This window comes from Lipotes vexillifer, unplaced genomic scaffold (assembly GCF_000442215.2).
Source record: "Lipotes vexillifer unplaced genomic scaffold, Lipotes_vexillifer_v1.1 scaffold512, whole genome shotgun sequence".
In the NCBI taxonomy this organism is placed as follows: Eukaryota; Metazoa; Chordata; class Mammalia; order Artiodactyla; family Lipotidae; genus Lipotes; species Lipotes vexillifer.
In genome coordinates this window covers 2,118,633-2,146,367 of record NW_006787695.1, presented here as the reverse complement: position 1 = coordinate 2,146,367, position 27,735 = coordinate 2,118,633, and positions in this window count along the sequence as shown.

The window sequence follows — 27,735 nt, the reverse complement described above, 5'->3', positions numbered from 1 at the left end:
AGCAGGAAAAGAGGAGAGAAAAGCTCACCCTTACCCTTTAAAAAAATGTAAGAGAGTTTATTGATCTAAGACATTGCTATTTACTTTCTGTGGATCCCAACTTGATCCCACAGCCACACATAAGTGCAAGGGAATCCAGGAAAGGCAACTTTACAGAATGGAGATGGACAGCTCCTTCGGGACCCCCTGAGAGTTCCTGTCACTCTCTTACCTCTCTGCGTCTCTCTGTGTTCCAGACTGGGCTCTTCCACTGCAGACAACTTCTTCCAGAAGACAGGGGGGAGCAAAACGACCTGCTGCAACTCTGCACTTACACAGTCTGAGCTCCTCTTTGGTGATTGCTGATTAAATTCCAGGGAAGAGCTGACTAGCCTGAGTTCTACCAAATGTCTATCCCTGGGACAATCTCTATGTTTGAGAAAGGTGCTCAAGCCAGTTTTCCCACAGAAGGTGGCATATCCTACTTTAAAAGATGAATCAAATTTTGAGAGAACTCAAGGTTGGGTGGCGGAATTCAGAAAACGAAGAAAGTGATCATAGATTAGGGTGTTGGAGGTGACAGAGTGAAAGGGTATAGGGACGCCACACCTTCCTTGTGTGAGTTTATGAGAGATATCAAACACCATGGTAAAGAGGCATGACTAAGCCACCTCCCCACCACATTCCCATCTCACCGGACTCAAAAGGACTGGCTCCTTCTGGAGGCTCCAGGGAACACGTATTTCTTGGCTTTATCCAACTCCTAGAGGCACCTGCATTCCTAAGCTTGTGGCCCCATCTTCTGTCTTCAAAGCCAGCAGACTAGGCTTCTCATCTCCCTGTGACTCTGACCTTCCTATCTCCCTATTATAAGAACCCTTGTGATTATATTGAGATCACTCAGATAATTTGGAACAATTGTCTTTCGGAACAAAGACCTCTTCTCAAGGTCCTTAACTTAATCACATCTGCAAAGTCTGTTTTGTCTCCTAAGGTAACAGAAATTCACAGGTTCCTGGAATTAGGGTGTGGATGTCTTTGGGGATATTATTCTGTCCACCACATGGGGGTCAGGATGTGGACGTCTTTGGGGCCATCAATCTACCACACTCTTTATACCTGGATTTCTCCTGAGATATCCCCTTATTGTTCATTATTGCTGTATCTCCAGCTTGCAAAGCTGATTCTCATGGGTTATGGCTTCAATAAACAATTAAGTTCATATAAGAAGATTTTTTTTTCTTATTTAAACTTTTTTTGATAAATTTCAAAATTGATATATCACATCACAAATCCATATGGTACATCCATGTCACATTGGAACAATGAATCCACAAAATGTTGGATGCTGCAAAAGGCACCAGTATTTGGGGGCCTTTTATTTAACATGACTCGGTTGTAACTAAGTCCCTCTTAAGCTATTCAGATAGCCACAGAGTACGGGGAAGGAGCTCACAATTCTCGTAACAAAATCCGCAGTGGTTAACAACACACATCTTCAAGATAGCAAAGGAATAGAACCCACCTTAGTCCTTCAGTGAACAGAATAGAGTAGGTGGGTCTGTGTGTCCACCAGGCATGGAGACTTTCCCTCTGAAAACGCAAGGAGCTGGGTGTTTCCCTCTGAATGAACAAGATGCTTAAAAATCATAGTCACAACCTTTTCCGTGATTATAGGTTTTGAATGTGTTTCCCTCACCGGGTCCTGTAAGCAAATATCCACGGGAGTGTTTGTTTCATTGATGCAACTATGAAATAGATTTACAATGTGATGTCAGCATTCCAGGCTTGGAAGACAACCTCAAATTCTCCTGTCACCCCACACCTTCTTAATACTGGAAGGATTCTGATGATTTTCTTTTTTTTGCTAAAGCGGGTGCTTACCTAGCCTAAGGGCTCTTGTTTGGAAAGGTAAATGCCACTTGTTTGGAAAAGCAAACGCCACACACCTGAGAAGGGTGGACGTGCAGGGCTTCACAGTCACTCACAGGATTACCGCTGTCTCCCAATGAGTAAAACTACTTAATCTCTGAGCTCGCTTGCCTTTTGCACATTCCTGTTAAATGCATTTTTTCTCACCTCCCCCAGGGACCCCAGAGGGTCAGAATCTTCCCTTTTCCTTTGTCTTTAAATGAAACGGTATGAGAATCCTGCATTGCGGGTAGTTCCCAGCCTCTGTGGGGAGAGGGGCCACAGTCTTCATGCCTCTGCAGCAGCAGGAGAAAAAGGAACAGCTCCAGCTGCCCACAAGGTGGAAACACGCTTCAGGGTGCAGGCCGGCAGTCAGCATTTCGCCCCGTGTCCTTCTGGAAACCCACCATGAGGCTTCTCTCCAAGAATTCTTCCATCCACAGCACATAGTACGTGTCCCGGGGAAGGACATCGGCCAATTACCATTTCAAATCAAATGCTTTCCTGATGCGTAGTACTGGAAATGTAAAAACGCTTTAATTCTTAGATAATTTAATGGTTCACATCTGGGGGTCTTCACGTGGCGAATTGCTGGCTCAAGTTTCTCGTCCGAGAAATGTTTGCGGTCTGTGTCTTGTTTAATCGCGGTTTAAATGCTGAAAATAAATGTTTTCCTTTGTAGGGGGCAACTCGTGTACTTATCAGCCAGCGTCCGGGATGGATGGCTTCCCCTCCTTCAGTCGCTCTTGTCTGTCTCCACAGTAATCGGCAAACGAGTGCATCTCTAAACGCTCCAGGGATATGTCTTTACTTTGAACACAAGCTAATGTTTGGAAAAGGAACATCAGTCCTTCCCTGGAAATGCTACACATTTTGAAGGGCTTCTGGGATTTGGGTCTCTTGCAAAAGAACTGATGTAAATGAAATAACTTCCCCCATATGCATCCGGGGTCTTGGCATCTTGTACAGGTCATGGGTGCAAATGGCGGATCTAGTGGAGGGTCTGATGCTGAGGCTGATACTGATGTGGATGTGGTTACAGAGGAAGATGCTGGTGCTGATGCTGCCGTGGATGCTAATGCAGACGCTCTACTGATGCTGACACTGATATTGATAATTGATGCTGATGGTGATGGTGTGATTGATGTTGATGCTGACACTGGTGCTGATGTGGATACAGATGAAGATGCTGGTCCTGATGCTGCCATAGATGCTAAAGCAGATGCTCTGCTGATGCTGACGCTGATACTGATAATTGATGCTGATGCTGACAGGTACTGACACTGATGCTGACGTTGATACTGATGCTGGTGTGGATACAGATGAAGATGCTGGTCCTGTTGCTGCCATAGATGCTAAAGCAGACACTCTACTGATGCTGACGCTGATACTGATAATTGATGCTGATGCTGACAGTGTTATTGATGTTGATGCTGACACTGGTGCTGATGTGGAGGTGGAGGTGGAGACAGATGTGGATGCTACTGACAGTGCTATTGGTAACGACGCTAACACCTATAACTGATGTTGTTACCGATACTGGCGGTAATACCGATAAGCAATGCTGATACGAATACTGGTAGCGGTACTAATACTGATAACTGGTGCTGTTGTTGGTACTGAGGCTGACAGGTACTTGACACATGCTATTATTGCTACTGGTGCTCATGTGGAGACAGATGTGGATATGGTGTTGACGCTGGTGCTACTATTGATGGTGCTATTCGTACTGATCCTGATGCTAATATTAGTAAGCATGCTTCTATTCACGCTGCTATTCGTCCTGATGGTAATACGGATAAACGATGCCGATTCTGACATTGATATTGACACGGATAGCTAATGCTGATACCGATACTGGTCCTTGTCAGGAGCTCAGCCGAGCCCAATGGGACAGTTGAGCTTTCAGGTGTTGGACCAGTCAGTTAAAGCAACAAACCCAAAATGTCAGAGCTAAGCTTTTACTGCAGTGGCAAAAGGAAGGGGCTAAAACCAGAGGAGGCACCAATTCCCCACTGTTCCATTTTCCCCCCATGGACCGTTGTTCAGGTCGAGGGTCAGGTAGATCAGCGTAGATATGGAGGTCGTCTCACTGCTGGGGGAGCCCCAGCAAATATCCCTAGCAGTTTTATGGAGCCTGGGGTGGAGAGATGGTGCACAGGAAAGGTGGAAAAGTACTGAGTAGTGGAGAAAGAACCTTACAGGTTTCCTTCACCTCCCCACATAAGGAGGTCTCCGCAGAGGCCCCTGAAGACCTCAGCCCAGGGCTTCAGATAAACAGACCTAGGAATGGAGACTCCGGGGCTGAGAAGGCAAATACATCCAAAAAGCATGACTATGCAGGGTGCCTGAGAGCTTGTCTGCAGCTCCCCCTGAAGACTACATGTACTGCCCAAGTCTGGTTTGGGGCAGAGGCAGTTCTCCCATGAGGCCGTATAAGTAGAGCCTTGTAATTGCCAACGATCGCGCAGTGATTGAGAATTTGCCTGCTAATGCAGGGGACACGGGTTCGAGCCCTGGTCTGGGAGGATCCCACATGCCGCGGAGCAACTAGGCCCGTGAGCCACAACTACTGAGCCTGCACGTCTGGAGCCTGTGCTCCGCAACAAGAGAGGCCGCGATAGTGAGAGGCCCACGCACCGCGATGAGGAGTGGCTCCCGCTTGCCACAACTAGAGAAAGCGCTCGCGCAGAAACAAAGACCCAACACAGCAAAAATAAATAAATTAATTAATAAACTCCTACCCCCAACACAGCAAAAATAAATTAATTAATTAATAAACCCCTACCCCCAACATCTAAAAGAAACATTAAAAAAAAAGATATTGGCTATATTCCCTGTGCTGTCCTTGTAGCTTATTTATTTTATACATAGTAGTTTGTACCTCTTAATCCCCTACCCCATCTTGCCCCTCCCCCTTCCCTCTCCCCACTGGTCACCACTCGTTCGTTCTCTGTATCTGTGAGTCTGTTTCTTTTTTGTTATATTCACTAGTTTGTTGTATGTCTTAGATTCCATATATAAGTGAGATCATACAGTATTTGTCTTTCTCTGTCTGACTTATTTCATTTCGCATAATGTTCTCCAAGCCCTTCCATGTTGCTGCAACTGGCATTATTTCATTCTTTTTTATGGCTGAGTAGTATTCCATTGTACATATGTACCACATCTTTATCCATTCAACTGTCGATGGACGTTAAGTGTTTCCATGTTTTGTCTATTGTGGATAGTGCTGCTATGAACATTGGGGTGCATGTATCTTTTCGAATTAGTGTTTTTGTTTCTTTCAGATATGACTTTAGATATCTGTGGAAATCACCATGCCTGTGTCACCTACACAATTGTAGGGAAGAGGCTAAAGATGCCTAGAACCTCACCAGACATGCTGTGTGTGCCTGTAGGCATCCATTGTTGTTGGAGGGGAGCTATTGGACCACCAGCTCCCTGGGTGGATTTTGGGGTTTTCTACATCTGTGATGGGTGGCTCAGAGCAGCTCCTCATAAAATTAGCTGACACATTTTTGCTGGCGATTCTTATAAATTGACAAATTGATAAGATACCCGTGTATCTTGTTTTGTTCCCAAAGCAATTTCACATAAATTAACTCATCTGTTTCTCACAGCAGCTGGAGACAGTACACAGTAGCAGCAAACAGTATCTCAGGGCCGCCAGAGACATTTGGTCGAGAGAGTAGGGGTTCCTCCCACTTACAATTAAATTTCGTAGGAAGCCGCGACATCAGTCAGACCCAAAATGAGGAAGCATCAGAACTGAGTCTTTTATCAAATGCTATGGTGGCCACAGATTGCCCGGAAAAATATATTATTCCCTCCAAATGGGGTGACTTTGGTCTTTGGGTGATTCTTGGAAGGCAGTTGTAGGGCTCTTGGGGGTTTCACGTCTGTTCAGGTTCCACAGAACCTAAATCCTACTGTGGGATTTTATTCTTTTTCCACATTTAATCCAGCTAACTTTTTCCGCCAAAATTTCTGTGGAATAACCCCATAAGGATACATTGGCATGTCCTGCCTTGGAGGAGGATGGTGATAAAAGACCCTGCCTCTTCCCTTTATAAAACTTAGTGATGAATTTGGTGCCCAGCTGTGTGACTTTCTTTCTTCAATTGTGGTAAAGTATACATACCACAAAATTCACCACGTTAACCAAAGTGGACAATTCAGGGGCATTTAGCACATTCACAGTGTTGTGCAGCCACCACCTCTATCTGGTTCCAGAATATTCTCATCCCCCCCAGAAGGAGACCCTGTCCCCATGAGCAGTCACTCCCCCTCCCCTTCCCCCTCCCCAGCCCCTGGTAACCACTAATCCACTTTCTGTCTCCATGGATTTGCCTGTTCTGGACGTTTCCTATAAGTAGGATCACACTCTGTGTGTCCTTCTGTGTCTGGTTTCTTTCACTATTTTTGCCATCAATTTTTCAAGTCACAGGTTATAGAACCAAGACCCCCTTCTCAGAAGATTCTAGAAGGTTCTAGGTTTGCAAAATGGATACGTCATCCCCAGTCTGGTGGGGATCCCACATCTGATCCAGGGAGCAAGACGTCTCATCATCATCTAAAAATAAGAAGAGCGCTTGTGATTTTCCCATGATCGTGCTTTTTCAACAAAACCATCCCAGTTCCATCATATCTTTAAATGAAAACAGTTTCTAATCACTTCCGACAGTATTCCATAAAAATGGCCACTCATCTTTTTTAAATCGTTGCTCTTATTTTTCTGCTTCATTCCTTGTCCAAAGCAGGGGGGTCAACCTGAGCCTCTTCTTTAAACAAGCCCATTGTGCCTCCGTATATACTTTTAATAACTTCAACATTTTTAGGTTTAGAAACTCTAAAAAGTTCATAAATAAGTCAAGATGTTTTTCCGTGTGAGCCACTTGGAGCAAGTGATGGGCCCACCCGACACTAGTTCATTATTTTTCTCCTAGTCTGCTCAGCAGACAGGCTCAGCCTCTTAGAAATGACTTGCTGCAAATCCACCCCGCTGGACGGTGCCAGACACAGGAGTGGGCCCAGGCTTCTGAGCCCACAGGGCAGTGATACTCCCATGGCAACCACTCAGCCCCGCCCACCAAGCGGTCCAGGGCTAAAAGACCATCTTTACCCTAAGGACACAGGACATGCAGAAATTACAGACAGCATCGCGTGGGTGGAGACCAAGGTGGGGCATGGAAGAGCCTAAGCCCACTGGAACTGTCGACCACTCTCTCCGCCTCAGGCCCACGGGGTTACTTTGGGATTATCCCGAAACATCACGGACTTGCCTCCACACAGCCAACGCCCTCCCCCCGCCCCCTCCTCCTCCTCGGGGGACACATGTGGGCAGAGTCCGTTCCGGCCCCCAGCAATTTTAGGGTGAGTAATTTCCGAGCACGCAATTATAAGTGACTCAAGACCAACTGGTCCCCGAAGAACCATTGAGATGCCTGGATCCCGCCTCTAATTGCATCCAGATCTTAACCTCCGTGTGGCCTGTGTCCCGGCCGTAACCCGGGGCCCCTGCTCTGTGCTCCGACATATGGGACGATTTTCCAATCTGATTGCTGCGATCTGATTAAGGGAAGTTATGTAGCGTCTCGGGAAGGCCCTCCAACAGCTGCTCCGAGAGAGAGATTCCCAGGAAAGCATTCTCTGCCGGCTCCAATTCAGGCTTCTACCTCGGAAGGAAAGGGATTGCCCAGGGTTTCATGGAGGCCGAATGCTGGAGTTGGGGAAAAGGTGAATTGCAGTTTGGCCAAAAAAAAAAAAATCCTCTCTCCCTGCAAAAGGTGGGAGCTGGAGTGGGAGACAGAGGAGGAGGATGTGGGGGAGGGGAGAAGGGGAGGGGGGGGGGAGGGGAGACGTAGGAGCGGGAGGGGGGGAAGATGAGGAAGCGGTGGTTCCTGGCAGTCCTGTACCCCTTGGCTTGTGGCTCCATCACCCCAATCCTTGCCTTCATCTCCTCTTGCTTTCTCCCCCGCCTGGTGGGGGAGGGGAGACGTAGGAGCGGGAGGTGGGGAAGATGAGGAAGCAGTGGTTCCTGGCAGTCCTGTACCCCTTGGCTTGTGGCTCCATCACCCCAATCCTTGCCTTCATCTCCTCTTGCTTTCTCCCCTGCCTGTTTGTCTGGGTCCAATCCCCCCTTGTACAGGGACCCCGGTCATTTTGGTTTAGAACCCACCCCAGTGACCTCATTTTGCCTTGATCATCTTGGCAAAGACCCCGCCTCCAAATACACTCCCATGCTGAGGTTCTGGGGGTGAGGACTTCATCACATGAATTTGGGGGGACAGGATCCACCCCCTGGAGGCCTCCAGGAGATGAACACAGGCATTGCATCAGAACCACCCCCCACCTCTGTCATCAATGGTGGAGAGAGTTCTAAGGTTATGAGGCTAAAACAGGACCAGGGGTTTTGCTGGGGGAAACTTCTGGACCAGAGAGTACACACCAGGATTCGAAGACCACACAGGAGTGGCTTGAGGGTCTTATAGAAGGGGAAGGATCTGGGTTGTTCTAAAAATGAAAAGGGAGACTGCCCTTCTCTGGGTTCTGGGTTTTTGTCTCCTCCCACCTGGCTCTGTAGGCTGTAGGGACGCAGAATATGCTAAGGCGCATGAAGCCCTGGGGTGCTGATCGCTATTCCTGAAAGCAGGACGCAGCTGAGGGTCCTGGGGATGGTGGGTCCTCTGCAGCCCCGGGCACATCTTTGTGCCCATGACTTTGGTCCAAAAGAAGGTGCTTTCAGACTCTGAGTGTGTCTACTAGGACCTCCATTATGCACTGCTGATGTTACCAAAAAAATTAAAAGTTTCTGAGAACATTTCCCATTTCCAGCAGGTTTCCTAGCTTGTCAACCCTGGTGGGTTTTATCCTCGAGATTTAAAAAATTGTTATTACCTGGGCAGCCTTTTCTGTTGGAACCCCAGAACTTTTCCAGGTGGTAGAAGAAGGCTTCCACGAACAGCTTGGGCTAACTCGGAGCTTGGGAAATGCAAACTCAGTCTTATTTTATGAAGCGAAAGTAGGTTTTCCTAGAAAAGATGACACATGGTGGAAGATGCCTTTCTTCTGGATGGATGTCCACATCCCCTTGGCGATCAGAAAGCTGTTGTTTTAGGGCTTCAAACCTGCCAGGAGGCAACAGAGTAAGGCCTGACAGGGAGAAAATAAGATCCTGAACGATCTGGGCTCTTGTCTCTGAAGTTCTGCCATCTGATCAACTCATGAATAGGCATGAAGCACAGGTGTCCACCACCGTGGCATTGAGGCAAATATCTACTGTAAGGGAACCCTTTATTCCACATGCATGTGCCAAAAATTTGGAGATAATCATTCCCACCGACCTTTATTTAGCAAGGAAAAAAATGCATCTTGCGTTGACCAAAGATCTACGTAGAAAATATCACTGCTCACACATCAGGTGCCTCGAAAAGCATTAAGTCTGTTCCCTTATTAATTCATTCATAAACCATGCATCAGGCACATATATATCTGTCTGCACCAGGAGGTTGTGCTAAGTAACAAACTGTCCCCACATCCCAGCGGCTTTTAACATCAAAGGTTTGTTTCTCACCCATGCCCATGCCCGTTGCAGGTCTGCTGCAGGTGCTGCTTCTTCATAACAAGGATGGACAAAGTCATCACCATCTGGACATCGGCAAAAGAAACCTTGTAAAGTTTTTCACGTCCTAGCGGTTAGAGGTTTCACCCTGCAAGGCACACGCTTCCCTTCCTGCCAGCAAGGCAGTGGCCAGAACCATCCCTTGGGCTCCTCTATCCCTCTTGTGGGCTTGGGATGAGAAGGGCCACCCATCGTGTGTGTGTGTGAAGATATAGAACAGCAGACACGGTGACCACGGATACCTCCAGTGGTCCAGCCTCAGGGGAACCACACATGAGCTGTGCAGAACATTGAAACCAGGGAGCCCCACAGTGCTCATGTGGTCCCAACTCACGAGAATGTGTTAAAGTCCTCGAAAAGAGATTTTAGGCACAACTGAGCACTGTGAGATGGATGGACCCTTTTAGCCTCCATCTCAAGGGCACGTGGGTTTAGGATCACCAAGAATCAGGAAGCTGTTTGCAGAGAAGCAAGACCCTTCCTGAATTTTCAGACCTGGACAAATACACTCACTTTTTTAAAACCTATATTTAATTTTAATAATTTCTTATTATTGTGGTAAAATACATCATAAAATGATATACTATAAAATAAACGATATGATATATAAAAGTTACCACTTTAAGTATTTTTGTGTATAAGTTACTGGCATTAAGTACATTCACAATGCTGTGCAAACATCCCCACCATCCATCGCCAGAACTTTTCCATTTTCCCCAACTGAAATTGTGTCCCCATTAAATACCAGCTCCACAAGCACCTCCCCTGCCCCTAGTGACCATCCTTCTACTTTTTGTCTCTATGAATCTGAGGACTCTAGGGACCTCCTATAAATGAAATCACACAGTATTTGTCCTTTTGGGTGTGCCTTATTTCACTGAGCACCTTCTCCTCAAGGTTCATCCATGTGGTAGCAGGTGTCACAGTTTCCTTCCTTTTTTGCTGTTTTTTAACAATTCTATTGGTGTATAATTGCTTTACAATGGTGTGTTAGTTTCTGCTTTATAACAAAGTGAATCAGCTATACATAAACATATATCCCCATATCCCCTCCCTCCCACACTCCCTGTCCCACCCCTCCAGGTGGTCACAAAGCACCGAGCTGATCGCCCTGTGCTATGCGGCTGCTTCCCACTAGCTAGCTATTTTACGTTTGGTAGTGTATAGATGTCCGTGCCACTCTCTCACTTCGTCCCAGCTTACCCTTCCCCCTCCCCTTGCCCTCAAGTCCATTCTCTATGTCTGCATCTTTATTCCTGTCCTGACCCTAGGTTCTTCAGAACCACTTTTTCTTTTCTTTCTTTCTTTTTTTTTTTTCTAGATTCCATATATATGTGTTAGCATACAGTATTTGTTTCTCTCTTTCTGACTTACACTTCACTGAGTATGACAGATTTTAGGTCCATCCACCTCACTACAAATCACTCAATTTCATTTCTTTTTATGGCTGAGTAATATTCCATCGTATATATGTGCCACATCTTCTTTATCCATTCATTGGTCGATGGACACTTAGGTTGCTTCCATGTCCTGGCTATTGTAAATAGAGCTGCAATGAACATTGTGGTACCTGACTCTTTTTGAATTATGGTTTTCTCAGGGTATATGCCCAGTACTGGGATTGCTGGGTCATATGGTAGTTCTATTTTTAGTTTTTTAAGGAACTTCCATAGTGCCCTCCATAGTGGCTGCACCAATTTACATTCCCACCAACAGTGCAAGAGGGTTCCCTTTTCTCCACACCCTCTCCAGCATTTATTGTTTGTAGATGTTTTTATGATGGCCATTCTGACTGGTGTGAGGTGTAACGTCATTGTAGTTTTGATTTGCATTTCTCTAATGATTAGTGATGTTGAGCATCCTTTCATGTGTTTGTTGGCAATCTGTATATCTTCTTTGGAGAAATGTCTATTTAGGTCTTCTGCCCATTTTTCGATGGGGTTGTTTGTTTTTTTAATATTGAGCTGCATGGGCTGCTTGTAAATTTTGGAGATTAATCCTTTGTCGGTTGCTTCATTTGCAAATATTTTCTGCCATTCTGAGCATTGTATTTTTGTCTTGTTTATGTTTTCCTTTGCTGTGCAGAAGCTTTTAAGTTTCATTAGGTCCCATTTTTTTATTTTTGTTTTTATTTCCATTTCTCTAGGAGGTGGGTCAAAAAAGATCTTGCTGTGATTTATGTCATAGAGTGTTCTGCCTATGTTTTCCTCTAAGAGTTTTATAGTGTCTGGTCTTACATTTAGGTCTTTAATCTATTTTGAGTTTATTTTTGTGTATGGTGTTAGGGACTGTTCCAATTTCATTCTTTTACATGTAGCTGTCCAGTTTTCCCAGCACCACTTATTCAAGAGGCTGTCTTTTCTCCACTGTATATTCTTGCCTCCTTTATCAAAAATAAGGTGACCATAGGTGTGTGGGTTTATCTCTGGGCTTTCTATCCTGTTCCATTGATGTATATTTCTGTTTCTGTGCCAGTGCCATACTGTCTTGATTACTGTAGCTTTGTAGTAGAGTCTCAAGTCCGGGAGCCTGATTCCTCCAGCTCTGTTTTTCTTTCTCAAGATTGCTTTGGCTATTCAGGGTCTTTTGTGTCTCCATACAAATTGTGAAATTTTTTCTTTCTCAAGATTGCTTTGGCTATTCAGGGTCTTTTGTGTCTCCATACAAATTGTGAAATTTTTTGTTCTAGTTCTGTGGAAAATGTTATTGGTAGTTTGATAGGGATTGCACTGTTCTGTGAAAAATGCCAGTGGTAGTTTGATAGGGATTGCATTGAATCTATAGATTGCTTTGGGGAGTAGAGTCATTTTCACAATGTTGATTCTCTTCCGATCCAAGAACATGATATCTCTCCATCTGTTTGTATCATCTTTAATTTCTTTCATCAGTGTCATAGTTTTCTGCATGCAGGTCTTTTGTCTCCTTAGGTAGGTTTATTCCTAGATATATTATTCTTTTTATTGCAACAGTAAATGGGAGGGTTTCCTTAATTGCTCTTTCAGATTTTTCGTCATTAGTGTATAGGAATGCAAGAGATTTCTGTGCATTAATTTTATATCCTACTTCTTTACCAAATTCATTGATTAGCTCTAGTAGTTTTCTGGTGGCATCTTTAGGATTCTCTATGTATAATATCATGTCATCTGCAAACAGTGACAGCTTTACTTCTTCTTTTCCTATTTGGATTCCTTTTATTTCCTTTTCTTCTCTGATTGCTGTGGCTAAAACTTCCAAAACTATGTTGAATAAGAGTGGTTAGAGTGGACATCCTTGTCTTGTTCCTGATCTTAGAGGAAATGGTTTCAGTTTTTTACCATTGAGAACAACGTTGGCTATGGGTTTGTCATGTATGGCCATTATTATGTTGAGGTAAGTTCCCTCTATGCCTACTTTCTGGAGAGTTTTTATCATAAATGGGTGTTGAAATTTGTAGAAAGCTTTTTCTGCATCTATTGAGATGATCATATTGTTTTTCTCCTTCAATTTGTTAATATGGTGTATCACATTGATTGATTTGCATATGCAGAAGAGTCCTTGCATTTCTGGGATAAACCCCGCTTGATCGTGGTGTGTGATCCTTTTAGTGTGCTGTAGGATTCTGTTTGCTAGCATTTTGTTGAGAATTTTTTCATCTATGTTCATCAGTGATATTGGCCTGTAGTTTTCTTTCTTTGTGACATCCTTGTCTGGTTTTGGTATCAGGGTGATGGTGACCTCATAGAATGAGTTTGGGAGTGTTCCTCTCTCTGCTTTATTTTGGAAGAGTTTGAGAAGGATGGGTGTTAGCTCTTCTCTAAATGTTTGATGGAATTTGCCTGTGAAGCCGTCTGGTCCTGGGCTTTTGTTTATTGGAAGATTTTTAATCACAGACTCAATTTCAGTGCTTGTGATTGGTCTGTTTATATTTTCTTTTTCTTCCTGGTTCAGTCTCAGAAGGTTGTGCTTTTCTAAGAATTTGTCCATTTCTTCTAGGTTGTCCATTTTATTGGCATAGAGTTCCTTGTAGTCGTCTCTCATGATCCTTTGTATTCCTGCAGTGTCAGTTGTTGCTTCTCCTTTTTCATTTCTGATTCTGTTGATCTGAGTCTTCTCCCGTTTTGTCTTGTTGAGTCTGGCTAATGGTTTATCAATTTTGTTTATCTTCTCAAAGAACCAGCTTTTAGTCTTATTGATCTTTGCTATCGTTTCCTTCATTTTTTTCATTTATTTCTGATCTGATCTTTATGATTTCTTTCCTTCTGCTAACTTTGGGGGTATTTTTGTTCTTCTTTCTCTAATTGTTTTAGGTGTGAGCTTAGGTTGCTTATTTGAGATGTTTCTTGTCTCTTGAGGTAGGATTGTATTGCTACAAAATTCCCTCATAGAACTGCTTTTGCTGCATCCCATAGGTTTTGGGTTGTTATATTTTCATTGTCATTTGTTTCTAGGTATTTTTTAATTTCCTCTTTGATTTCTCCAGTGATCTCTTGGTTATTTAGTAGTGTATCATTTAGCCTCCGTGTGTTTGTATTTTTCACAGAATTTTTCCTGTAATTGAAATCTGGTCTCATAGCATTGTGGTCGGAAAAGATACTTGATATGATTTCAGTTTTCTTAAATTTACCAAGGCTTGATTTGTGACCCAAGATATTATCTATCCTGGAAAATGTTCCATGAGCACTTGAGAAGAAAGTGTATTCTGTTGTTTTGGGATGGAATGTCCTATAAATATCAATTAAGTCCATCTTGTTTAATGTATCATTTAAAACTTGTGTTTCCTTATTTATTTTCATTTTGGATGATTTGTCCATTGGTGAAAGTGGGGTGTTAAAGTCCCCTACTATGATTGTGCTACTGAGGAAAAGGTGATATGAGTTAATTTATGTGAAATTGCTTTGGGAACAAAACAAGATACACGGGTATCTTATCAATTTGTCAATTTATAAGAATCGCCAGCAAAAATGTGTCAGCTAATTTTATCAGGAGCTGCTCTGAGCCACCCATCACAGATGTAGAAAACCCCAAAATCCACCCAGGGAGCTGGTGGTCCAATAGCTCCCCTCCAACAACAACGGATGCCTACAGGCACACACAGCGTGTCCGGTGAGGTTCTAGGCATCTTTAGCCTCTTCCCTACAATTGTGTAGATGACATGGGCATGATGATTTCCACAGATATCTAAAGTCATATCTGAAAGAAACAAAAACACTTATTCGAAAAGATACATGCACCCCAATGTTCATAGCAGCACTATTCACAATAGACAAAACATGGAAACACTTAACGTCCATCAACAGTTGAATGGATAAAGATGTGGTACATATGTACAATGGAATACTACTCAGCCATAAAAAAGAATGAAATAATGCCAGTTGCAGCAACATGGAACGGCTTGGAGGGCATTATGTTAAATGAAATAAGTCAGACAGAGAAAGACAAATACTGTATGATCTCACTTATTTATGGAATCTAAGACATACAACAAGCTAGTGAATATAACGAAAAAGAAACAGACTCACAGATACAGAGAACAAATGAGAAGAAGCAGGTGGACCTTCGTGTGGCCTAAGAGCATTTGGTGAAGAGTCGCTTTGGGGAAGTGAAGGTCCACGTTCCGATGAGCATTGCCACATCAGAAGACCGAGAACTGTCAGGGAATGCACAGGACTGGATTTGCAGGTCAAGCCTACGCCCAAGGCATCTTCAGATGTACGCGTTCTCTCTCGGCTGCTGGGTCAATATCACTTGTCAATACACGTTGATATGGGCTTTCAAGGCAAGTCAACAATGACATGAACGCACATCAAAAATAGCTTTATCATGGACGTTCCAGTCTCCATGAATTTGTCACATGGATAAGATATAATAGAGACTCTAGTATCTGCACAAAGTGCTTTAAATACCTGGATGCCAACATCCAATGCGGCTTCTCACTTGAAGTGGGATTGCAGGTCTCAGAGAGCAATTTTCAGGATTTAGAATATCAGTGAGGCTGTAAAACTTTACACTGGAGTCCCACTTTCTCATTTTCTGGCTGAATGTGCCATCAGATATTTTAAAGGTCCTCGTCCCCTTCATTAACCTATAACGTTTTCATTGAAGGGAGCAGGGGGACCACTGGTATCCCCCCTTCTATTTTTCATGGCGACACAACCTCTGAGTTTTAGTTGGACACGTGGCACCCCCCACAAGGAAGCCTGCCTTGTCTTGCCTTCTTTAAAGGGCCGGGGGTGGGGATGCTACCCTTTTCCCTGTGGTACTGGCTATAACGTGAATGCAAGGCTTGGAGATGAGCAATTCTTCTCGACCATGGGGGAAACCTCGGAACGCAAGCCAGATATGGTCGGAGAAAGTGTCTGCCCTAACTCACCTCCCTGTAACCACAGGGAGTTCTGGCTTAGCCCTGTGACTTGCTCTGGCTAGAGGTCTGAAAACAAACATGAAACAAGGTACAAAATGTTTGAACACTGCTTCCTGTCATCATGTGAAGCTCTGGGGGCCCCCAAGATCTCCAGGGGGACAAGCACAAAAGATCCATGAAGCCAAGACGTGTAGCAAGGCTTCCCTAGTCCATCCTGCCCTTGACCAAGCCACCCATACCAGAATGGCTCAGTTGGCCCCAAATCAAAAGGAATAAATGCTCATCACCTTAGGCCATAAAGATTTGGGGGTGGCTTGTTATTCAGCCAAAGCTTGTACACTCAGGACATGAAATGAGGAAAATACTGCCAGTTTGCTGATAGATGTTGAGTAGAGACCTTGCTTTCTTAGGGTATGTGGGGCGTCTATATTTGGCCAAGATTAGAACATCTTTACTTGGTCTGTCTCCTCTCAATGGATGAAGCCAGGTCCTCCTAGGTGGGTCTGCAAACGTGTGCCCTGCCCTACAGTGTATGAGATCTACCTAATTCTGATTTACATGGAGAATAGTGCAAAGAGGCACTGAAATGCAAATTATAAGAGAAAAGATATGTTAAAAAAAAAAAAAACGATATAAGAGAAAACAATAATAATTTTCCAGAAGATGAACTGAGGGTGCAAAGTTCTGGAATGAGAGTAATTCTTTGGCCTCTCCAGAGTGCACCTCTGTGGGGTCTGGTCCAAAAGCATCTTCCCCTTTCACCCGTGGGCAGGTGCTTGCAGGAAGCCTGCATCACTGTTTAATAGGGAAGAACAAATCTGACTCCATATTAGATCTGTTTCTTCTATTGTTTTTGCTACTAGTTAAGAATGTTGCCTAGAGCCTGAAATATACAGAATAGCCCATTCTCAAGGCTCTGACCTTTAAACATATAGCACTTTTCCATTCATACAGAGGTAAAATGTTGTAGAACAGAAAATAACATGTGTCTTGTTGGAGGTTTACAGGAACATCGTGACCTGACCTACATGGACAGCTGCAAGAACAAAGGATTCCAGCACCAAAAAGTTAGAAACAACCAGACACACTCGCTCCCCTTTTAGTACAAAATAAGCCTTAATTCTAACTTGGGGAAGATGGTTCTTTGGGACACGAGTCTACATGAGTCTTTGTCTGCTTGCTTTCCAAACAAAGTCTTTATTCTTTGTCCCAACAACTCGTCTTTCAGTTTATTGGCCTGTCCAATGGCAAGCAGTACAGGCTTGGACTCGATAACACCTGTTTCTGTCATAAATTAGTGTGTTAATTGCATGCACGGGGCTGTGAATTTGAGAGGTGTGGGAGCGACAGCCCCCGGCTGGGATTTCCAGAGATCCTGTTGCAGGCATCCTTAGGATAAGTGCGTCCACAGCCCTTCTTAATGTGCTCCTAAAAGTAAGTTATGGATGCTTTAACATCTGCACAGCTGCAGATGTGTGTGGAGCACGGCTCTCTCTGCTCCCAAGGACGAAATTAATTTTTGAGATGTCCACATTGCCTCAACATCACCATCAAGCACCGCCTTGGAGAAGCCCAACCACTTGGCTACTTTTTATTGCTTTTTTAAAAAAAATAAACCTCTGTTCAAAAATATACTCAGACATTCTTCTGTCACAGACTGAATCTGTTCCCAATTTCTTGTCCAAACAATGAAAAATATACAAGTGCATTTTCCGCGAGACCCTTTCTGACCTTTTCAAAGGGAAGTGGCACCCAGCACAGAGGTTGACGCTTTCTGGACGTTTGATCTGAAGTGGAGGCCACCTGTTTCCACAACTCATCGGGTAACGTTTGACCACACTCCCCAAAGTGGGGCTTTGCAAAACTGACATCCCAGAAGGTTGTAGATCTAAGCTTAGGAAAACAGACATTCAAAGATTTTTGAAGTGTTTAAATGACTTCTGCTAATTTGATGGTGTTGACTACAGAGGTAATAGGAACCAAATTGAAATGGGCGATTAGATAATTAGATATATTCCCCAGACCCTTACAAATACAATCATGTGGGGGAGTGGGTGTGTTTAGAGAGACAGAGAGGGAAAGATGTAATAGATGCATAGATAGATAGAAATTAGATTAAATAGATGATAGAGATAGATAAATAGAGATGATGGATTGATAGATATAATAGGCATGTAGGTGATAGATAAGGATAGGTAGATAGGTAGATAGATAGGTAGATGATAGATAGATAGATAGATAGATAGGTAGATAGATAGGTAGATAGGTAGATAGGTAGATAGATAGATAGGTAGATAGATAGGTAGATAGATAGATAGGTAGATAGGTAGATAGATAGATAGGTAGATAGGTAGATAGATAGGTAGATAGATAGATAGATAGATAGATAGATAGATAGGTAGATAGATAGATAGGTAGATAGGTAGATAGATAGGTAGATAGATAGATAGATAGATAGGTAGATAGATAGGTAGATAGGTAGATAGATAGATTGATAGGTAGGTAGATAGATAGATAGGTAGATAGATAGGTAGATAGATAGGTAGATAGATAGGTAGATAGATACATACATAGGTAGATAGGTAGATAGGTAGATAGGTAGATAGATAGGTAGATACATAGATAGATAGATAGATGATAGATAGATAGGTATATAGCTGATAGATAGATGGTAGATACAGATGAATAGGAGACAGATAAATCCTCTATAGGCTGCCTAGGATGTTTTGTTATTTGGGGGACATGATTCTAATGGCCTTTCTATCCTATGTTGCTGCTTATTCTGAAAATAATCCTAAATTTTGATGTTTCAGCTACAACAGGACCCAGTAGGTGCTGGTCACCAGTTTCTGTTTTTCCCAGTGGCTGGTGGGAGAGAACCTAGGCTGGGGCCTTTCTGATAAATTTCCGACTGCTCTGGTTGAGCTCCAAAAGATATGTCTATGTCCAAATCCCTGGAACCTTTGAATGTGCGCAACACATCTTGCAGCTGATAAACAAATGTAGGAAAAATAAGAGTAGAAAAACACCCGACAGTAGTTTGGGGTGAATCCTCAGGTTTTCCCATCCACAGCCAATGTTCTCAAACCACATTGACCGCAGGCTGCTAAACTTCATTTACAAAGCACTCAGAGCCTCTTGCCTGTTTGGTGGATTCCGTGCCCTTCAGTTGATCTGTTGACATCCATCAGGTGCTCTTGGGGGACCCTCCTGGCATTCCTCCCCCCGGGTTACCTCGAAACACGAAACAGAGTAGAAGATGCCCCTTGGGACATTCGGGCCTTGCCCTCTGCGTCTCCCTGAGGCCCCCGCTCCACGATGCCGTGCCGTCCGGTCCTGGTGGAAAATAAACTAGTTAATGTGACTGAGGTCAACCGATGGGCTTCTCTCTGTGATAAATTCAAGCAAATTGAATGTAATTGCCTCAACTGAATTCAGAGCAAGTCCTGGCCCAACTTTCTGCTGCGAGTTCTGCTGGCTCTGGGGGAGCCGGAGCCCATGACATCATGCGGACAATTTGCACATATTTATGCAATTTGTCATAATTCTGTCTGTATCGTCTGGAGGCTGCAAGATTTGCCTCTGGCCTCCCTGTGAAGTCAAAGATTTGACAATCACATGCTGGACATACTGTGGGTATATGTGGTGTGTGTGTGTGTGTGTGTGTGTGTGTGTGTGTGTGGTGTGTGTGTGGTGTGTCTGTGTGTGTGTGTGGTGGGGAGGCGTTTGTGTGTGTGATAGGGGTGTGCTGGGCAGAAGATGCGAATCTCTTGATAGAAACCAAGTAACTGTATTATGATTTAAGGACACAGCAAAGCCAACAGGTTCCAGAACAAGTATAGACAAACCTGGGATGTCCCTCAGCCAGTGGACACACCTGCGTACAGGTGTGGCTTCCACTGGTTTCACTGTGGATGCTTTTGCAGGTACAGCTGTGGAAGGTCAGACTTTGTCCCTTCCAACCTCAACACAATGTCCAACCAGGCAGGGGCCACCTGCCTTTCCCTAAACGATGTCTTAAGGTTGAGCCATGAAAACACCGCATCCCCAGCTAGACTTGAATTTCAGGGAAACAGTGGAGAACTTTTCAATGTCGGTATGTCCAGCGTGATATGTGCCGTCTGCCTCAAATCCAGGTTTGACTGGGCCTCCTGCACGTTTAGGGGCCGACTCTACACACCTGCAAAGAAAACTAAATTTGCAAATCTTACTTCCCTCTAAAATTGCAAATTTGTTCAAACCAAAGCAAAGAAATCATAGACACGGTAACTATTCCTGGCAGAGGTTAGGAGGGCCCCGAGTTACGTGCTCGCAACAAGGTTATGGTTGAGTTTGGGGCATGGACAGAGGTGACAGGGGGACGCAGACAGGGTCTCTTTGAGCAGGAGACCCCCTTTGAGACGGCAGAAATTGGTCCACTTGGGGATAGTTTCCTGGGGAATCTTTGGGGACCGCTCAGGGCTGGTCCATCGTGATGGAAACCTCAGAATGAATTTGTGAACTCGCTACAAAAGCCTGTATAAAACCAGATGAGGCATGACGGAATTAAAGTCTTTGAGTCAGAGGCCGGCCATGGCGTCCCACCAGATGTGAGGCAGCCAGTCAGGCCCCGCGGACCACGGTTCCAATTAGATCCCGGGATGACCTCATGCAGAGGGTATGGCCCAAATATTAAAAATTCCTGGGGCAAATGGCATTAGGGAAGGGAAAGGGTGCATACATGCTTCATTTTTTATTTCAACGCCGGCTCTGCCGGCCGGTGCGATGGTAGGAGAGGAAATTGCCAGGTCTTGGCTTCGTGTTTTACTGGATGGAAGACAGATTTACAACACATGGAAGAAACAATTAGGACGGGGGCTCCGCCGACTACAAAGCGAGGAAATAAATTCCCGTAATGAGACGGGAAAAGCGCAGGGCAGGAGTGAGCTATGTGCTGGCGTCCAGAGGCTACGGCAGGTCGCCGTGGGCTGCCCTCGGCAACAGATGGCCTGCAGATTCCGCACGCCCCCGGCCTCGCTTACGGTTTTATGAGACTCTCCCCCTGCTGCCCGTCCCCGAGACTCCAGGCCAGAAATGGCACTAGAACACAGGTATCTGTGAGCTGAAGCCTGAGTCACCTTAAATGTCGACTTGCACATCAAGGAGGGGAAGGGGAGGAGGTGAGAGGTTGGGTGTCTGGAGGGGTGATTGGGATGAGCCCGGGCAGACTGTGTGCCTGCAGTGGGCAGGGCCTCTCAAATGCACAGCTACCGCTCAGAGGTGCCTTCCAAAATGAGCGCAAGAAATAATACCCGGCCGTAAAGAGGAGGGAAGCTCTGACACAGGCTACAGCGTGGATGGACCTTGAACACAGGACGCTCAGTGAGAGAAGCAGGCACAGGACACGCGGTGTGTGATTCCGTTGACAGGAAACGTCCAGAACAGGCAAATCCACAGAGAGAGAAACTGGATTAGTGGTGTTAGGAATGGAAGTAAGAGGATGGGGCGTGACTTTTAATGGGGACGGGACCTCTTCTGGGGGACAAGAATGTTGTAGAACCAGATAGAAGTGGGGGATACACAACTCTGTGAGTGCCCTAAATGCCCCTGAATTACCCGCTTTAAAAATGGTACAAATGAACTTATCTACAAAAGGGAAATAGAGTCACAGATGTAGAAAACCAACTTATGGTCACCAAGGGGGAAAGGGCGGGGGAGAGGGAATGATAAATTGCGAGACTGGGATTGACATATACACACTGCTATATATAAAATAGATCACTAATAAGGACCTACTGCGTAGCACAGGGAACTCTACTCAGTACTCTGTAATACTCTATATGGGAAAAGAATCTTAAAAAGAGTGGATACATGAAGATGTATAACTGATTCACTTTGCTGTACACCTGAAACTAACACAACATTGTAAATCAACTCTACTCCAATAAAAATTTAAAAATATATATTTTTAAAACTAGAGAGTGTAACAAAATAAAATGCTCGATTTTAAGTTATGCGAATTTCATCTCAGTTTTTTAAAGTGCAGAACATGGGTTCCTTGTTGAGAAGGCTGCTGAGAAGCGGAAGTCAGGTGATGGGTGGCCATCCTCCCTGACAGCAGAGGGCCTGGGGCTGAGCTGGTGATGACCCGCTGGTGTTGACAAGGTCAAAAGCCCCAGATCTGACCCACAGACCTGGCTGGTAGAGAACTCCATCCCATGAGACTGACACCTTAACTCTGGCCATTTAACACAGATGTGTGGAAGCAAGGGGCCCCAGGTTGAGGAAACATGGGTCCTTGGTGGGAATGAACCCCACGCTAGAAGGACAATTTGGAGAGTTTTCCATCTGGACTGGACGACTCTCTGATGCGGGGCGTCCCAGGCCCTGTGGGCTGTGGAGCAGCTTCCCTGTTCTCCACCCACCAGGTGCCAGGAGCTCCCCCTCCCCCCAGTGCTGACAACCAATAATGTTTCCAGATATTGAGAAGTGTCTACTGGGGGCTAAATTGTCCTTGGTTGCAAATGACTGCCATAGATAGAAAGTTACGTGATGGATAGATCGATCGATCAATCGATAGATAGATATGATGGATAGATGATAGATAATAAATAGATAAATGATATAGACAATCGAAACATAGATAACAGATGATAGATAGATGATAGATAGGTAGATAGACAGATAGATAGATAGGTAGATAATTGATAGAAAGTCTCTCATGCTAAAGCAGGGCTTCTCAGCAACACCCCACTGACATTTGGGGCTGGAGGACTCTCTGATGTGAGCCGTCCTGTGCCCTGTGGGCTGTGGAGCAGCTTCCCTGGTCTCCACCACCACGTGCCAGGAGGACCCTCTGCCTCCAGGTGGTGAGACCAAAAACGTCCAAGACATTATCAGATGTTACTGCCTTCGTTGGGACAACATCTATCAATTACAACACCACTTGGAACTTACTTTCCAGAAACTAGAACAAAGAGGCAGGTGCCAGTGGGAATCCTTCCCATCTTGTGTGGAGCTAGGTACCCAACTTGCAGGGTTAGACGTAGGACTGTTTTGATCTCAGGGTTGATGGGGCAAGTGGTGGCCTGTTTAGGGTCCCAGCAGCCCTGGGTGATTTGTACACCCCTCTCCCCCTCATGCATTAGCCTCCAGCCCTGGTGCCCATGTAGGTCCTTGTAGATGGGAACCCACAGGCTGGGTTTGAACAGGCCCTCCAGGTGATCCTGACGCACAGTCAATTTGAGGACCTACAGCAGGCAGCTGGGGATTTGTAACCCACAGGCAGAGTGAGGGGTTCGGTGGGTGGAAAATGCCTAAGAGGAGATGTGAAGAGCAGAGGGATTCTGGCTAAATTGACATAGCGGGACTCTTGCCCAGTCTGGATTCGGCAGGAGGAAGATGGTTGAGGCTGTCTTGAAAAGACGTCTTAGAGGAGGTTGTTTGGAATTTGGTCAAAGAGAGCATCTGTCCTGCCCAGGAGTGGGGTTTCTGGGTTGTAGCGTCACACCATGTATAAAGTTTTGGGGAACCACCATATTGTTTTCCAGAAAGGCTGCTCTATCCCACATTCCTGCCAGCAAGAGTCATGATGTGTCTACATCCTCACCAACACTTGTTATTTTCCTGAATTTTATTATAGCCACATCTGGTGTACACATACCGTGCACTTGGCACCTAAGGAAAGTTTGTGGCGTGAATAAGCAACTCTAAATTCCACACATAGCTTTACATGTTTAGCATGCAAATTTACAAATCCAGAATTAGAAAAAAAAATAAATGGTGTCATGAAACCCTATTTGCCTGTGGCCAGTTTCAACCTCGACCAGTGTGTTGCCAATCCCATTTCATTTTCCATCCTTTTCACTGTCATGCTCTTTGAAGGCAAATTCCAGACATTACATCATCTTACCTATAGTTAGTTTAGGGTGTCGTTCCAACAGATAATAGTATCTTTTAGTTCGTAATCACAATACCACATCAAGCCTTAAAGACAAACTATACTCCCCCAGGAGATGCAAATTTCCACCATGGACTCCAAGATGAATTTTTACACTTGGTGTGTCCAAGTCAGCATCCAAACAAGATCACCCCATCACATCTGATCGATTTATTTCAAGTCTTTTTGTAAAAAAATATAATGTATTGAGGTGAATTTGACACAAGACAAAACGAACCACTTAAAAATGAGTAATTCTGTGACATTTAGGGCACTCACAGCTTTGTGCAACCACCACCTCTATCTAGTTTCAAAATATTTCTGTCTTCACAATGTAAAACCCTGTATCCTTTAAACTATCCCTCCCCATCCCCCTCCCCCAGCCCCTGGCAATCACTAACCCGCTTTCTTGTCTCTGTGGATCTGCCTGTTCTGGACGTTTCCTGTCAATGGAATCACACACTGTGTGTCCTTCTACGTCAGCTTCTGTCACTGAGCATCGTGTGTTCAAGGTCCATCCACGTGGAAGCCTGAGTCAGAGCTTCACTCCTTTTCATGGCTGAGTCATATTCCACTGTGTGGATGGACCCCATGCTGTTCAGCCATCCATCCATTGATGGATTCCACAACTTTTCAACCCTTTCTGCACTGTGTTATTTGCCAGTTATTTTGAAAACTGTGTGTTTCTGCTGTGGTGTCTCCCACAAGCTGACGGGATGGATTGAATTCGTGGAACATATTTCTCTGGCCCTCCCATGACCTGCAAACTGGGAGTGGAATGTGGAAGCCTGGTAAATTCAGGTTGAATAATTTTCCTGCTTCATCACACCACATGGGGCAGGATGTCGGGGGGGCCCATTCTTTGGGATGTCATCCTTAATTAGAGCCTTATCACTAGTAGCTGGCATGGCCAGCCGATCCAGGCGCTGTAAAGTCCCCCATCCTTCTTTTTCCACGGACGGTTTAAACACCCGTGAAAGACCATCATGCAGATTTATCTTGCATTGGGTTTCTATCACGGAGATGCACAACTTTATAATTTATTCTGCATTTCTGAGCCCGAATTCTCCTGTTGGAAAAAGCTCATTCCTTCCTGTAAGGTCTGGATACTCAGAAATACATGATACACGGGAAGACGAAGAATTTTAAACTTTTTTTTTTTTTAACTTTTCTAAAATCGGCTTTCGGAACACTGACTCTGAGCTCTGCTTTCCCCTAAAGATAACACAAGAGTCTCTCTCTCTCTGTGTCCCTGTAGTAGAAGTCACAGATTTGCCATATTTGATGAATTTCATCCCATTCCCTACCCTGTTGGTGTGGGTTCTTACCTCATTGCAGATCAGAGGCAGCCCTTCTGATCTGTCCCAATATCCTTTGGACAAGATACGATCAGTCTTTGGTGTCTTTTATTCTGAGTGTTGATATGACGCCCCCAGCTCACCCTGTACATTTCCTGCCCGCACCTTAGAGCAGTCAAGGGCATCCAGAAACCAAAAGCAGATTTTCTTATAGAGACCTTCCTAATGACACGAACACTTAGGATTTTCTTTAGCCGTTCATAGGCGATAGACGATTGGTGATCTGGAATATATGACATAATAGCATATAAAATATGTTAGAAGTTTTAAAATTAGAATATGTAATTGTACACAGAATACTTCAAACTGTTATCATCTTTTACACCAGGTATATTTTGAATGAAAAAAAAGGAAAAAAACAGTGTCCCCAACACTTTCCGAGAGAGGTTTCCTCTGAAGGTAATTGTCATCTCCTCTCTCCGTGATAATTCACTCCTGGCATCCGCACTATTTAATAAAATTCAGTAATACAATTTGCTTAGATCAAACCCCAATTAAGGAGTCATGCCAACCCCGTGCCTCCAAGTCTGAAGGGGTTAATGCTCTTTTATGTTTGCGATTACCATTTTATTACCCATGCTTTGCGAAAGACCCATTATCATAAAATTGAGAAATCCCATCAAGTCCCCCCCCTACACCCCGGCCCCCGAAGAGAACAGCTTTTCCAAACGAGTGACTCAGATGCTTATGTGAGGCAATTACCGGGTGTCCGTCATGTGTGCCGAGGATTGAAAATAAAAATTAAAGTAACGAGGCATGAGCTGGATTTAAGGAAGTCTCGCCATACTTAATTTGTGTTTGTATTGAATTATTTAAACCCTCTCCCCCAGCCGGCACCCATCCACTTGTATTTGTAGCCACATCAGAAAAGAGATGTGCGTAGCTCTTTCTCAGGAGACTGCCCAGGGGCCCTGCTAATTAATAATGTGATTTTTTTTTAATGAGGGGAAAGCTGATTTGGGGCTGTGAGTGTTTGCACTCCACCCACAGAGGCTGAAGGATAAGGATCAAGTATTGATTGATTGATGCTGTTGGGCTCCTTATATGTGATGAGTTTCTCCCAGAAGGCGGACTCTCCGGGGGAAAGGATGATTGATCCAACCTCAATTATGTAATAATCTTCTAACATGCAACCTACATATGCGGGTGTGTATCTACACAGTTACGGGTGTTGGGATGGTGGCGCTCTTAAATCTGTTAAAAGCACTCTACGAAATCACAAGCATTTCTTTACTGGTTTTGTCTTCCAAATGGTGACCATAAGACCAAGTATGCGGAGCTATCTTCAAAAATACCAGTTACCGGGCTTCCCTGGTGGCGCAGCGGTTGAGAGTCCGCCTGCCGATGCGGGGGACGCGGGTTCGTGCCCCGGTCCGGGGGGATCCCACATGCCGCGGAGCGGCTGGGCCCCTGAGCCGTGACCGCTGAGCCTGCGCGTCCGGAGGCTGTGCTCCGCAACGGGAGGGGCCACAGCAGTGAGAGGCCCGCGTACCGCAAAAAAAAAAAAAAAAAAAAAGAAAGAAAGAAAACAGTTACCCACCGCGTCAGGGGATTGTTTTTTTAAATTTTTATTGCCGTATAGTTTCTTTAGTTACTATATGTTGTGCTAGTTTCTGCTGTACAGCAAAGTGAATCAGTTATACATGTATCCACTCCTTTTTTAGATTTTTTTCCCCATATAGGTCTTTACAGAGTATTGAGGAGAATTCCCTGTGCTATACAGCAGGTCCTTATGAGTTATCTATTTTATATATAGTAGTGTGTATACCCAAGGAATCTAAGAGTATTAGTTGCTAAACTCCCAGTGTGTAGTTCCAGCATAAACGGACAGTGTAGGGTCCGATCTGGATGTGCAAAGAACTGCCACCACTGCTGGTTCACATGTGAGAGCTTGAGGGTTTCTCTTTAATCGATTGGATTCAGACAACCTATCACTGGTTGACTAGGGATTTTGCTCAGTCCTGGGCTCACCCCTCCCCACGAGCCCTTTGGGGTCCTTAAGAGCCAAGTGTTGAAATGCAACTCTCGGGATACGTCATGTTGAAACAGAATTAATTTAACACTGAATGCATCAGGGTTGAGGGGGACGACACAAAATTAAACACTTCTGGCTATTTTCCCCACCTTCCCTGCTCACCTCTAATTTGTTTTTTCAGTTAATATCATGATTCTGGGACTTCCGTCGTGGCACAGTGGTTAAGAATCCACCTGCCAATGCAGGGGACACGGGTTCCAGCCCTGGTCAGGGAAGATCCCACGTGCCGCGGAGCATCTAAGCCAGCGCACCACAACTACTGAGCCTGCGCTCTAGAGCTCGCAAGCCACAACTACTGAGCCTACGTGCCACAATTACTGAAACCCGCGTGCCTAGAGCCCGTGCTCCGCAACAGAAGCCACCGCAGTGAGAAGCCCGGGCACCACAGTGAAAAGGAGCCCCCGCTCGCCGCAACTAGAGAAAGCCCACGTGCAGCAACGTTGACAAAAATTAATTAACTAATTAATTTTTTAAAACAAGGAGAAGAAATAAAGGCGGAGATTAGGAGATAAGTCTCCTGACTTATCTCAGCCAAAAGCTAAAGAAATAAAAATAAATAAGTAAAATAAA